Below are 15,146 nucleotides of genomic sequence, written 5' to 3' on the forward strand. Positions count from 1 at the left end.
GGCATGATATACAGAAGTAGCAGAGTGGAGAGGCTGCATCTGAATGCTCTGAGGATTTCTCTAGGCTCCCCAGGCTGGGTAAGGGTATTCTTGGTAGGAAACAATATGAGCAAAGGTGTGACAGGAGCAAAGGTATGGCAGGTGGGGACGTAATCGGCAGGCAATTGGTTGCTGGAAGGTGGGCAAAGGAGCAACAGACGGTGAGTCTGGAGAAAGAGGTCGAGGTGTTCCAGAGGGTTCTAAGTACTTTCACTGTGAGCATCTTGGCTGTAAGCATTTTTGCTGCAAACATTTTCAGTGCATAATTGGCTGTGAAGCAGTTTTGCCTAAGAGATAAAAAAAAAAAATGGGTTGATAGTTTGGTTTGTTTGACAGTCTGATTTCCTGTCTCTGTTGACATGGTGCTCCCATTTTTTCTCACATAAATTTCAGACCTTGTTATGATGTATACAGTGGTGCAGAATTTTGAACACACGTTTCCTATGGAGTTTTGGAATATCTTATCACTGAATGAGTGACATAAGCCAAAAATGAATAGCAGTCCAGAAGGCTTTCACAATGTAAAATATGCATTTTTGTGTTGGGAAACCGACGCCTCTCTTAATGAAGGAGAGAATTTTAGCAAAAACAGAAAGTGCAATGAGAAGATGACCCAAGCCAAAAAAAAAAAAAAAGTCTTCAAGACGATAAAGACAAGTGCTTAGGTACAATCCACAAAATAAAATCAGTTATTTGTAGTGTTGGCATAAATCTGCACTATACAATTTGAATGTGCTCAAATATTTTGTACTTGCAATAAAGTCTTTTTAACTTGCTACTTAGTTTTTGTGTTTTGTTATGTCCTCATGGGGGATGAGTTATGTGGTGAAAATACTTGTGGCAAAGATGCTTTACAGCAAGATTGCATGAGGCTTTCAGAGAGTAGCTTGCATATGTTACCTTTAGTGAAAGAGGTAATAGTAGCATATCAGAACCCCAAACCTTCCTGAAACTTAAGGCCCCTGAAAGGGCACATCACACACACACCAACCCAGTCTTTTTGCCACGAGATATGTGTGGTGTGTGGCTCTGTATGCGTCCCACGGGTTCCTGGCGTCTCTGAATGATGCTACCTGCAGCTGTGGTCATTGCTACATCATGAGTGATCTAACTGTGTCTTCTTAGAAATCAGCAAAAGAATGGGCTGCTCTTTGAGCTTGTTTCCTGTTGGGTGGATTGGAAAATCAAAGAAGAGTAACCCTGAAAATTCAGTTTTCACTTCCACATCGCAGAGAGCCCTTAGTACCTGCTCAGAAGCATTACAACTCTGGTCGCTGATTATGCTTAAGAATTTGAAGTCCTTCTATGCAGAAGAACCTCTGGTCATTTCAATCCATATCTAAATTGTCTCTTCTTCCAGATTCATTCCTTTGCTTTGGAACTCTCTCTAGCGATGCCTGCTAGCCTGGGCAGGGCCACCCTGGATGGATTATGCTTACTTTGATATCTCAGCTATGTTTTCTTCTATTCAGATTCCCACTTGAATCATTGTCGATGGAGTTTAGGGAACTAAGAAAATGTTAAATATACAGAAGTGCTTTTCCTCTTTTCTTTGTCTCTGAACTTCTTGTTTTTCTTCTCTCTAGTTTTTTTTTCTCTCCTGTTTCTCACGGCTCCCTATTAGAGAAGTGACTTTTTTTGTGGGTAAGTCGTGGTAGCAGTGAGGAACACGATGGCCATCACTGACAGCTCTCTGTGATGGAATGAGTGTTTGTCATCTTTGATCCCTCACAAGAGGGGGTGCCGAGCAGACTGAAATGCGGTGCTTACCCCCACTCTCCCCAACTCTTCTGTACACGCTTTATTACTCTTGGGAAAGAGTTTTGATAAATGGGCTGCGCGTTCATGGGATCCATTGAAGAAATTCTGGCTGGCTACAGATGGATTGTTGGTTCAGAAGCGCGGGGCAGAATCATGGTCATACAGTCATAGAACTGGAAAGGAATTTAGGAAACACAGTTGGGGTTTCTTATTTTACAGAGAAACAGCTGAAACCAGAGAGGTGGGATGACCTGCTTAAGCCATGCAGCTGTTATTGGCAGCCTTTTGTCTAGAACCCAGGAATTCTGACTCAGTCTAGAACTTTTCTACCACAGTACTTTGCCTCTTGTTAAAAAACAAAATATAACCGAGCAAATTTGAAGATCAAGCTGGCTTTACTAAATGATTCGTGAATCAGGCAATATCTCTTCTAGCAGAGAGAGGGATGCTCCCCAATGTACAAAATGGAAGGTTTTCATAGGAAGGAGGGTGGGGCAAGAGTTATCAGCAAAAGAAAAGGAAGGATTGTTTCAGGTAGGATCTCCTCTTAGGGGGGAAGGGCAGGGGGTCTTATTATGCAGATTATGTCATCTTTCTTTGGGGGAATTGAGAAGGCCGGTGTGACCAAGTACCTACTTGATGCTTTTCACAAAATTCCTTGATAGGTTGAGACTTAGATGTGGGGCAGGTTGAAGCTGCAGTTAGGTCGGATATTTCAGCTCTGGTTTATGGACCTGAGGCTTTAACCTAAATGATGCCATTCTGGGCCCGTGATTTTCTTTTCGACCCTCCCTTATTCTCCTGAAGTGTATTATATTTGTCTCAATGTGATCTTTAATGACATGCAGATCCCCCAAATAATTTTTCATAAGTAAAAAATTCCATTTGCAACTCTGGACCTGTTTGTGCGGACTTTTTATGTGATGACATAGGGTTCCTATCTCTTGGATAGGATCATAAATGGAATGGTTTATGGGCCACACTCCAAAGGCGACCAGAAGCCAGTGTTGGACAAGATTGCTTTTGGTGTACGTTCTGGTACTGTCGGGCCATTTCCCAAGTCTGTCTCCTTGCTTTGTCTGCTCTCCATGGGGAGAGGCTTTCCTTCTCTCCCTTCCGCTCCCCTCTTAGTGCTCCTTCTCCCTTTCTCCTTTTGTAGCTGTCCTTTGTCCTGGCACACTCCGTGTTTGGCAGTAAGTAGATGCTTATGCAAAGCTGTTGAATGAATGAATTTCTTCGTATTTCTTCGTATGCATAGGTCATTGTTATCCTAATATATGTCACATTTTCTGTGGAAATTAGGCTGGAAATCAGACTCTAGAAGGTGTGGTGTCAAACCACAGCTCTCTCTTGACTTACCTCTCTTGTGTCATCCTTGTTTCTTGCATCTCATTTTGGGCTTCCTGTCCTCACCATTCATTAGCACTTGCAACAGGTTGGTGTGAATAGATAAAGGAGAGGTGAGGAAACTCAAATCAGGTCATTTGGTTACACGTTAGTAACTGAGAACAGATAAAAAGATATTGACTAAAAGCAGGTTTTAGGGAACTTTGTGCAGGCTATTCTTGTTTCCCATTAGTGTGGAAAATCAACACTTACTTGTATTTGGGGGTGAAGATATTTTTCTTAACTGAGTGGGAAAACCTCTTGACATTTTAGAGAGAGCCTTACATTTCGAATGGTGAAATGTTAATGTTCTTGTGCATAAAGAATTTCAGAACTCATATATAAACATTAACAACACATCGTTTTTCATTTGTTTATGGGTTAAAATACATATTTTCTGTAATCATATTTTAAGGAAATATCCAAACTTTTGCCACACTATTCTCCTGTGTGACTGTCAGCTCCATTAACTCTGGAGTCTCAACATTTTACTAGAAGTTGAATTAGCATTTTCCCTTACAAAAGGATTATTGGCCTTGCAATAAGTAATTGTGGGCAATTTCAAATGGGATTATTATTTATGAGATTAGGGATGATATCTGAGGTAATGATTTTGTTTCCAGAACACGTGACACACTCCGGCTTTGGCTCTTGAGGCCTGTGGGTGGAGTTCCCAAGGATTCCATTCTCTGGTGGGAGTCCGGGCTCTGGGATCAGACAGACTGCCGGATTCTTGGACTCCACTGTGGCCTGACTGTATGACTTTGCCGGATTGCCTGATCTCTCTGTACCTTGGTCACTTCATTCCTAAAACAACTGCAGTTACAATAGTACTGGTTGGGGTAGTTTGAGGGCTAAGGGAATTCATTATACGTAAGGCACTTAAAATAGTGCCTGCCACACTGTAGTGTGAAACTTTGCTTGCCTTTTCCCCTAGCTCCTCTTATCTCCTTAGGCCAAGGGTTGTGCTGGTCTTGCAGAAATCCAGGGTGTGGTTTGAACTTGGGGCAGAAGCTGAGACAGCTACAACTCCCTCCCTCGCTCATTTCCTGGAGCTACATTGAACTGTATGTATCACAAGTCATGTTTTGGAAGAAGTTTTCTTTTTTTAGCTTGTAGGGAAGAATATTAGCTGCCTCTGAGTATCAACAAGAAGACACAACAAATACAAACAGCAATTACACTCATTAAATGAAAACTTGAGGCAAGAGATTAAGTTTTCAGATGAGCAGCATAAAGGGACCAGAGTCTTTGGTTTCCAGAAGTTGGAAGGACTTATTTTTGTCACCCAGAAAGTAATTTTTAGCTTGCTTAAAATACTTAAAAATTGCTTAAAACACTTGCCCAGAAAATACCTATGACATGGCTTAATGGGTTACCCAAACTTAACCCAGGACTCTGTTAACTTGAGCTTTTCTAAAAAATAAGATTCAGGATTTTTCCTTTATGGACTCTACCATTTTAGATCAACTTGTCCTTTTTTAAAAAGACAAATGTTTATTTACTACCGTGGAAAATACGTAGAGATTAAAATTCAAATCTTCATAGATAGGTAGGTTCACATACAGGTAGGTTCTGATCTTAGGCACAAACCATTAGTAACTTATGCCCATTCATATTCATATTTATATTTAAAGCAGAGAAAAGTACACAAGAACCCACTATCAGATGGTATGTGTGTTGGGACACACACACGCATCAAAAATTGGCTTCTCATCTTGATACAGCATTCTTTTTTTTCTTATGTTTTATTTATTTCTGAGAGAGAGAGGGAGAGACATTGTGAGCAGGGGAGGGTCAGAGAGAGAGGGAGACACAGAATCTGAAACAGGCTCCAGGCTCTGGAGCTGTCAGCATAGAGCCCGACGCGGGGCTCGAACCCACGAACCATGAGATCATGACCTGAGCTGAAGTCAGACGCTTAACCGACTGAGCCACACAGGTGCCCCTACAGCATTCTATTGTAACAGATTCAACTATGCCTCTTGCAAAGTTGTTCTTAATTCTTTATTAGTTAATTTATTCAGTAAGTATTTATTAGATACATTCTTTGTGCAAAATACCATACCAGATGTTTTGGTGGTGATAGAAAATATTTAAAGTATAGTTTCCCAGGGCACCTGGGTGGCTCAGTCGGTTAAGTGTCCAACTTCAGCTCAGGTCATGATCTCGTGATTTGTGAGTTCCAACCATGCTGTCAGCACAGAGCTGTAGCCTATTTTGGATTCTGTGTCTCCCTCTCCCTTTGCCCCTTCCCCACTAGCACTCTCTCTCTCTCTCTCAAAAATAAATAAATATTAAAAGCAATTTTAAAAATATATAGTTTCCATACTCTTAAGAAACCTTACAGCCTAAGAAACCTTACAGCCTTGTTGAGAAGGCAGGACACACGGTATGAGACATGTAATTTTACCCATTCCCTAGGTGACTATCAAATGCATACTATTTGTCAGTACTTTGCTGGAAACTGGGAAGTAAAGGTGACTGTAATAGGATCTCTTTCCTGGAAATTCACAGTGACCACATATGATGACGATGGCCATTCCAAAATAGTTACATATGTCATATTCTAGGAGCACATGTTGATTCTATTGAGAAATTCAGTGGCTGCTACCTGAGTGAGATTTTCACTCAGGAGATTTTGCCTTTTGGCCAAGAAAGGAAGCAAAGGTCCAGAGATATATTAGCTTGGTTGGAGAAAGGCAATACATAAAATTAACTATCACAGAGGGGAGAGGGCCAGAGATGGGACAGTGGCCAGGTCATAATGGCTGTGCTACAGAGTCTGCGTTTCTTCTGTAGGCTGGGAGGTCTTAGTCTGACGTCTTTTGGGGAGACCATTCATGCACGTCAGAGGCCAATGAATACCCTAAGATTATAAGTAAAATCTGTGTTTCTGTAAGTGGGGTATTTTCTTGGGGCCCACCTCCAAAGAAGATAAAGAAGCCTTATCATAGATGTTGAGGAGTCATGAAGGATTTCACATAGGGGTCCATTTTGCAGGGTAGAGCCATCACTCTTGCTGTGGGGTGGAGGACAGGTTTGCGACATGGGAGTGTGAAGGTGTGGAGTTGGGAATACTTTCACCATGTCCGTAAATTCATTCAGATGGCAAATACTGATTGACCACTTTACTGTGTGTCCACTTTACTGCTGCTGAGCATACACTGGGTGACATGGTAGGTAAGGTAGCCACAGTCTTGCCATGGTATAGGTGATGGTGCATGGGGTGAGATAGATCATTAAATAGAGCATAGCAAGATGCTGGTTCATAGTGTCAGCATTCATTTATGCACTTGTTTTTTCCACCATTGTTTCTATCCTAGGCTCCCTTCAAGGTGCTGAGGAATGAAGCTTACATTTCAGTGGGGAAGACACATAATAAATTAAAATTTGGTTGGGTAGTCAAGTGCTATAAGGAATAAACAAATGAGTATGAGGGGGTGGAAAGTAATAAAAAGCTTTATTTTAGGGGTGCCTGGGTGGCTCAGTTGGTTGTGTCTGACTTCGTTTCAGGTCATGATCTGTGGTTTGTGGGTTCGAGCCCCGCATCGGACTCTGTGCTGACAGCTCAGAGCCTAGAGCCTTTTTCGGATTCTGTGTCTTCCCTTCTCTCAGCCCCTCCCCTGCTATGCTCTGTCTCTCGATAATAAAGAAATGTTAAAAAAATTTTTAAAAAGCTTTATTTTAGCAAGGTCAGAAAAGGCATTTGATAAGGTGAGGAACTACATGGAGTTGGGAGCAAGTCACAGAGGACTCGTAGGAATGGAGGTGCTTGGCATTTTTGGGAGCAGCCATGACTCAGCTCTGGGAACTCGGGGCTCAGGGAAGGAGTGTGAGGAGTCCTGGTTGGAATGACAGGCAAGACACTGATTGTGCTGCATGTTTTGAATTTTACTCTTGATGTGGTGGGAGGCTGCTAAAGGTTTTAAACAGGGAAGTGTGACTTTGACTCGTGTGTGTGTGTGTGTGTGTGTGTGTGTGTGTGTGTGTTTAGCATACCACCAAGCAATTAACTCAATTCTGACACTACCTACCTGGAGATAGCATCAGACCCACTTCAGTCTTATAAGACGGCCCCTACTTCAGATGCCAGTCACAAGCCCAGCTTGTTACCTGTGCTTCTGACTAACTCGCTATAAATCAGAGGTTCCAATGAACCCCTTGTTGGATTTGATTAATATGGAGAGTGAGTGGCTCACATCACTCAGAGAAACATTTTACTGACTAGATCAACAGTTTATTATAGAAGGGGATAAGTCAGGCGTAGCCAGGTGGAAGACATGCTGAGGGTAAGGCGTGGGGAAGGGATGTGAAGCTTTAGTGCCCTTTTCAGGAGCCCCCATTTCTCAGCAACTCCATATGGCCACCAACCTGGAAGCTCTCTCAACTGGGTCCTTTTGGGTTTTTATGGAGGGTTCATTACATAAGCACAGTTGGTTAAATCATTGGTCGCTGGTGATTGATTCAACATCCAGCCCCCTCCTTTTGCTGTAGGTGGTGGATGGGGGGGGCGTAGGGGACTGAAAGTTCCAACCCTTTATATATAAGATGGTTTCCCTGGCAACCAGCCCTCACCCTTAGGTGGGGTCCAAAACCTCATTAACATACAAGAGACACCTTTGTTGCTCTCATCACTTAGGAATTTCCAGGGGTTTTAGAAGCTCTGTGCAAAAAGTGGGACAATGACCAAATATATATTTATTATAAACCACATTATCACAGGGAGTGAAAAGATGGCTATTCCACTACGGAGAGTCCAGGGCGCATATAACCTAGGTCTGAAGGTCCCTGGACCTTCAGCTCCCTGGAGGAAATTAAGTTCATGCTGAGGCTGCAGGGTAAATAGGAGTTAATCAGGGGCCAGGCAGAGGGAATGGTACGCCTGACTGCCTTGGTTGGATCCTAGAGCCTTTGGGCCAAAATGGGAATGCAGGAAGAGAAATAGGCTTTTTGGGAAAGATCTTGAGTTTAGTTGCGTGCACATTAAGTTTGAGGCTTCTTTGGGTGATTCAAGAGGAGCTGCAAAGTGTGTAATCAACATCTGAAGTCCAGGAGAGGGATATGGGATGGCAGTTAGGTGTTGTCACCCACATGGCTAAGATTCTGACAAAGAAAAAATGTCAACTAAGGATGACAGAAGGCTGGGGGCAGGACCCTGAGAACATTGTCATTTAGGAGCCTGGTAAAGGAAGAAAATACTGCAAAGGAAATAGAAGTAGAGTAGTTAGTTGCCAGAGAGATTATAAGTGTCAAGAGAAGTGGTGAAGACTTTAAGTGCTGTAGAAGTTCAAAGTTGAACTGGTGTGAATTGGAATACTCATAAACCTCATGGAAGATGGAGGAGTTAAAGCCCAGTTTTCTATGACAGATGAGATATGTATGGATGATGGGAAGCAGAGGCTGTGGAAAATATGGTGTGAACAATTTCTCAGAAGTGGAGTTGATAAAATTTTGCTCAGGGAGCTGTAGAGAGACCAATACTGGTTGGAGCAGAGAATTCAAGAATTTGGTCTTAGTTCTATAGGTTGATGATTTTTAAAAGTTCTTTTCCAAGTTTATAGTTCCTCTAGAATTATAGGCAGAAGTTTGAGGGTTTGTTTATATGTGGTTTCTAGAAAAGACAGTTTCAGAGTCTTCATTGTATTGGCAAATAGGTCTCTGACCACCCTCCCCACACCAAAAAAAAAAAAAAAAGGTAATGACCCACAGATACATGTAATGAGAAGTTTTTGAAAAATAGAAGTTGCATTTTATGACCATTATTTTGACAGTGGCTGGCAGGATGAGTTTGAGGACTTGTGGGAGGCAGGAGACTACTTTTAATAATTCAGATGTAAAGTTATTTATTAGGCAAGAATGATGAAAACAAGGAATGCAAAGGAAGATGGGCATGGTGTTTTGAATAGCTGGCATAATTTGGTGATGGATTAGATGAAAGAGACACTTTAAGCAAAATGTTTATTAAGGACCTCGTGTGTCAGTTAAAATTGGGAGCAAATGAGACATGATCCCTGCCTTCGTGGAATTTACTGTTTATTAGGGGGAACATAGATTTGTCAATAAGCACTCAAATATGAGACTGGAAATTATGGCAAGTGCCATCAAGAAAAAGGGTAAGGCACCATGGGTACACATAACTTTGGGGACTTGATTTGGGGATTTGAGCCTCATGAGGTTATCCCACGAGGGATACTTAATTATCCCACATCCCACTTAATTATCCCACATCTCTAGGGAATGTATATCTATTGGCTCTTCTAATTTAGCTTTGCAAAAACATTTCTTCTAGACACCAAAAATTCTTCTAGAAACTTTAAAAATTATTGACTCAGCAGGGAAATAATGCTTTTGGGTGGCCGGTACCATGATTTATGGTTGGAAAACCAACAGTATTTGATTACATTGAGCTTTAAACTTTTCTTTTGATTAATGGAAGTCTTCTTGATTATTAAATCTTCTTTCTTTATTAATGCTCTGTTTTTACTTGGTCCAAGAGAGTCCACTCTCTGGACCCAATATGAATGCCTTCAGACTTCTCTCTTAATTATATGGGGCATCCATTGGGAAATATTTAGTAGTCAATGGATGTAATGAAAATGGAACTGAATCTAGTCAGTTGAGTTTCCAGTTCCCAGAGGTGCAGTGGTGCTGTCTCTTATTATTTGATCTCTCATGCTTCTGCCGTTCTTTTCTCTGCCATCACTCTGTTCCTTAGCACTTGTATGCCTCTGAGTTGCAGTGTGTTAAGTTACTGACAGAACATCCCTTCATTTTTCACTGACCCTTCTGTCTTGTTGTCAGAGAATCTTTAAACATACCTGTAAGGCTGAAGAACATCTAACTTGGCAAACTCGTCAACTGCTTACCTGAATCTTATGAGAAAGAGCCCAAGCTGAGAAACTACAGAAGGCCGGTGACAATTCAGTGAGAAAGGGATAAGAATTTTCTAAAGAGAGAGAGAGAGAGTTTAGAAACTCAGCTAAAGAATTAGTTAAATCTTTATGTAGAATAAAGAGATAAGGGGTAGGTTAGGGTTTCTAAAGCCTCTTCTCAGGAAGGCGGAACCTCATGATATTTAGAACATGAAAATGAGAGTAGTTAATTTTGGCTCTATGAAAATAAGGACAAGCCAGAGGGCCCCTGAGAGGCTGACTGAGAGGAAGAAAGATTGCCCTAAACATGGTATAAGCATTTCCTACCAAGGAATCATGAAGCCAAAAGTGCAAGGTCTTTGACAGATGCATTCGGGCAAGGCCAGGGGGAGGGAAGCAGGAAGAGATGAGTCTGGGCTCTCCAACGAGTCTCATCCCTGGGGGCTGATCTAACCGCAGGTTGGTGCCTGGCCTACCATTGTGGCTTGGTCTGAGTCCAGGCACAGACGCCTCCCACTCTGTTCCTTTCCACTGCAGAGGATTAGGCCAAGTTAGCCTGTATTCTGGGGACACAGATCTCGGTCTGGAGGCAGTAGGACCAAATTACCTTGGCCTAATGGATACTCAGGAAAACCAGAACATATTTCAAGGCACCACAGGGGTTTGCAGCCCATGAGAAGATCTCACTGGTGTTTTATGTGGATCTGGATTATATTTTTCATGACAGCTCAGTTTAGGAGCATTCGTAGAGCAGGCCTGGGCCAAATGATACCTGACAATGTTACATACATGAATTTCCAACTTGGATAAAAAAGTTCCTTTATGGAGAGAAAATATAGCTGTGTACTTTCTTCTCTTCTTTTTGGAGGCCTTCTGGTTTTATGCCCTATGTCTGCAGTGGATCTTCAGTATTCCAGGCACGTCTCAAAGATAAGGTGTAGATGAAAAGCATTTTGCTGACTGCATACATCTCTGCTAGATCTGGAGAAAATGAGTTCTTGCTATTCCATTTTTTACCATTGCTTTTAAAAACAATATTTGCATATTCCGTGTATGCTGTGAAAATGATCACTTTATTGATTGAGTCATTGATTAATTCATTTGATATCAATATGTATTGATTCTCTAGTCTGCACTTATGCTATAAACAATCGAGGTTCCAAAGGTGAATAAGTAAGAACGTAGCAAGTGGTGGAAGAGAAGTAAAGAGAAACCTGCTGTTGAGTTCCGAACAGGCATAAATTATTACCAGTGTGGGGATTAGAAGTGGTTGGGAAGAGAGGTGACCTTAAAATGCAGTGATCACCTCACGCCCATTAGGATGGCTACTATTAAACAAAACAAAACAGAAAAAAACAACAACAACAAATGTTGGGAAGGATTCTGGGAAATTGGAACACTTGTGCATTGTTGGTGGGATTGTAAAATATTGGTATATATCCAAAAAAATTGAGAACAGGCTTTCACAGAGATATATGAATATCCATTTTCATAGCAGCATTATTCAAAATATGGAAGCAGTCCAAATGTCCTTTGGTGGATGAATGGCTAAACAAATATTATATATATATATATATATATATATAACAATGGAATATTATTCAGCCTAAAATAGAAGGGAAATTCTGACACTTGCTACGACGTGGATGAACCTTGAGGACATTATGCTAAGTGAAATAAACCATTTACTAATCAACAGCTGCTATATGATTTCACTTATATGAATTATCTAGAATAGTCAGATGCATCAAGATTGAGGCACCTAGGTGGCTCAGTTGGTTACGCATCCGACTCTTGACTTTTGGCCTAGATCATGATCTTGTAGTTTGTGGGATTGAGCCTCACATCAGGCTCTGGGCTCACAGCTCAGAGCCTGCTTGAGTCTCTGTGTGCACATGCTCTCACTCTCTGTGTCTCAAAATAAATAAATATACTTAAAAAACAAAAAGGAGAATGATGGTTACCTGCCTGGGGGGAGGAGGAAATGGGAGGTTGTTTAATGGGTATGAAGTTTCAGTTTTGTGAGATGGAAAAGTTCCAGAGATTGGTTACACAACAGTGTGAATAACTAAACATTATTGAACTCTACAGTAAAAAATTATTAAGATGGTCAATTTTATATCTATTCTACCACAGTTTTTATGTATGTATGTATGTGTGTATTTATTTATTTATATCTCCAAAGACTTTTATTTTTTTATTTTTAATATCGTTTATTATCAAGTTGGTTTCCGTACAACACCTAGTGCTCATCCCAACAAATGCCCTTCTCCATGCCCATCACCCATTTGCCCGTCTCCCCCCACCCCCACCAACCCTCAGTTTGTTGTCAGTATTTAAGAGTTTCTTGTGGTTTGCCTCCCTCCCTCTCCTTAACTATTTTCCCCCTTCCCCTCCCCTATGGTTCTCTGTTAAGTGTTTCCTATTCCACATATGAGTGAAAACATATGGTATTTGTCTTTCTCTGCCTGACTTATTTCACTTAGCATAACACCCTCAAGTTCCATCCACATTGCTACACATGGCCAGATTTCATTCTTTCTCATTGCCATGTAGAGTTCCATTTTATATATAAACCACATCTTCTTGATCCATTTGTCAGGGACATTTAGGCTCTTTCCATGATTTGGCTATTGTTGAAAGTGCTGCTGTGAACATTGGGGTACATGTGTCCCCATGCATCAGCCCTCCTGTATCCCTTGGGTAAATTCCTAGCAGTGCTATTGCTGCTATCACAATTTTTAAATTTACAATATTTTATTATGCAGGGATGAGTGGAGGGTGCTGGGTACTTTGGAACTTTTGCGTATGCATATATTCACTCATTCATTCAGCAAACATGTATGGCATGCCTACTGTGTGCTGGATACCGAGCTAGGGGTTGAGGCTGCAAGACTTAAGATTTAGAAGGTGCTGAATCTGTCGGGGTCATGCTTGCCAACCACACTGCTCCCCAAAGGCACTAAGCTTCTATACTTAAATATCCACAGCTGCCTCCTACTGACTTGAATCATGCGTAAGATGTTGGTAAACAAACAGTATAAAGATTTGAGGTTGATTGGGGATGGGGGGAGAGTTCAACAGCATCGTGATGAAATGGAAGGAGATGGGCAAAAGAATATTAACTAGAATTGAACACTGCAAGCCAGTGCTCTCTAAAGATATTAAAAAATAAAGAACTTCCATTTGAGGCTGTCAAACTAAGAGCTTTGTCATTTAGAATGGAAAAAACAGGCCAAGTCAAACGCACTCAACACGAGGAGCCGGTATTTTGTGAGTATTATGGCAAATGTTGTTTGAGAGCCAGTGCCATAAAACTGTGGACAGTATTAATGAGCAATCAGGGCAAGGAAGGGTAATTCAATCTGAGCTAAAAGGAAAGACAGGTCTGGTGAAGGAGAGGACCAGTGAAAAAGTCAGTGTGGTCTGGTTATTTGGGTGGGGAATGGAAGCAGGAAGCATGGGTTTCTTTAATCAGAGAACATGGAAATTCTATCTTTAATTCACTTTATTTCATACTAGGTTTCTTTTTTTTTTCTTTTCTTTTATGCTATCTTATAGGAGCCTTCATCTATCCTTTCAATATCTTTTCTTTTTTCCTGTACACTCTGAAACATTCATGAATTTATTTCAGTATATTATTGAGTGCCAACTATATAGCAGGCACTGTGCTGGGCTCTGACCACACACCCTCGATGCTTTTACATTGGCTTTATTCAGTTGCCCATGCCTAGCAAATCTTGGATTGATATAAGTTCTTATCTGTACCTGGTTAAATGAAGAGGTGCAAACTTTGCCTCATCTGCCCCCTTTCTTACTTCTTTTCTCTCTGTCTTCTTCATGGTGCCTTTGTTGATACTGTTCCTTTTACCTGCGTCTTTAATCCCAACTGCTGTACTTTCCTTGACCTTGATTTTCCCTTCTCTGCACCCCCAGCTCTTCCCTCTCCCTTCAGTCTAGGTGAGGCTTCCTCAAGCTTCTTCCATTCTGAAAATCCTTCTTAATCTCTTTATTCTTTAGCGCCACTCCATCTCTGTCTCTACTCATTCTCATCCAAATTCACAAAGGAATGGCCTTCACCCATTTTCATTTCCTCATTCTCCCATTCACTTTTGTGCCACTGGCTTTTGCTCTTCCACTGAAACTCCTTGCCGAGGTTCCTCTCTGTCAGATCCTACTTCATCAGTCCTTGCTTTATTGGATTTTTCTGCCCCATTTGGCACTATCAGTCCATCTTCCTTCTGAAAGCTTTATACTTCTTTAAAACTTTTATCTCTTCATTTCCTTGGTTCTTCTGGAACTGACTTTCTCACATTTCTTTCTGAGATATGTTTCCTCTATGAAATTTTTATAGGTTGGAGTAATTGTGTTCTTCTGCTCTTCTAATTCTACATATTCTTTTTTTTAAAACGTTTTGTTTTTGAGAGACGGAGACAGAATGTGAGTGGGGGAGGGGCAGAGAGAGGGAGACACAGAATCCGAAGCAGGCTCCAGGCTCTGAGCTGTTGGCATAGAACCTGACGCAGAGCTTGAACCCACAAATCATGAGATCGTGACCTGAGCCGAAGTTGGATGCTTAACCTACTGAGCCACCCAGGCACCCCTCATTCTACACGTTCTTAAAAAGGAGTATTGAATATTGAATGACAGCCTTAAATTAGAGTCAAGTTGTAAGAACTGATATCTAGGGTTACATGGTAACAATGACATAAAAATGTGAATTGCTATCTTTCTATACATGTTCAGAGTTCTTCATCAGTTCATTTGAGTTTCAAATGCCCCAGCTGCTTTATACATTATCTCTATTTCCTGAGGCTTCTTGATGTGTCTAGAATTAGAATGAGCATTGGTCTCTAATGGTTCTGCATTAATTTTGAATCCCTGAAAAAAAAATGAATAAATCTATTAGAAACCACTTAATTTCATTTTTGTCATTTTCTGGATAATACATTCTGGTGGAGGCAGTCCATTTTTTAAGCAAGTTTGCAATAAACAGTTTCTCGTCAAGGTTAATATAATAGAGAAACACCTTTTGCTGCAACAGCTGGCAAGAGGTAATGAAAGATTAGCTTACATTATGATTCA

General features: G+C 41.1%; 1 protein-coding gene across 1 annotated transcript in view; it reads left to right on the forward strand.

Annotated features, from left to right (window-relative positions):
* The window catches only part of LOC120237592 (estrogen receptor-like), a gene marked incomplete at its 3' end in the record, with an annotated part of 81,452 nt that overhangs the window by 20,144 nt on the left and 46,162 nt on the right, over positions 1 to 15,146 (forward strand). The window lies entirely within an intron of this gene.

This window comes from Hyaena hyaena, unplaced genomic scaffold, assembly GCF_003009895.1.
Source record: "Hyaena hyaena isolate Hyena2069 unplaced genomic scaffold, ASM300989v1 scaffold_184, whole genome shotgun sequence".
NCBI classification, from domain to species: Eukaryota; Metazoa; Chordata; class Mammalia; order Carnivora; family Hyaenidae; genus Hyaena; species Hyaena hyaena.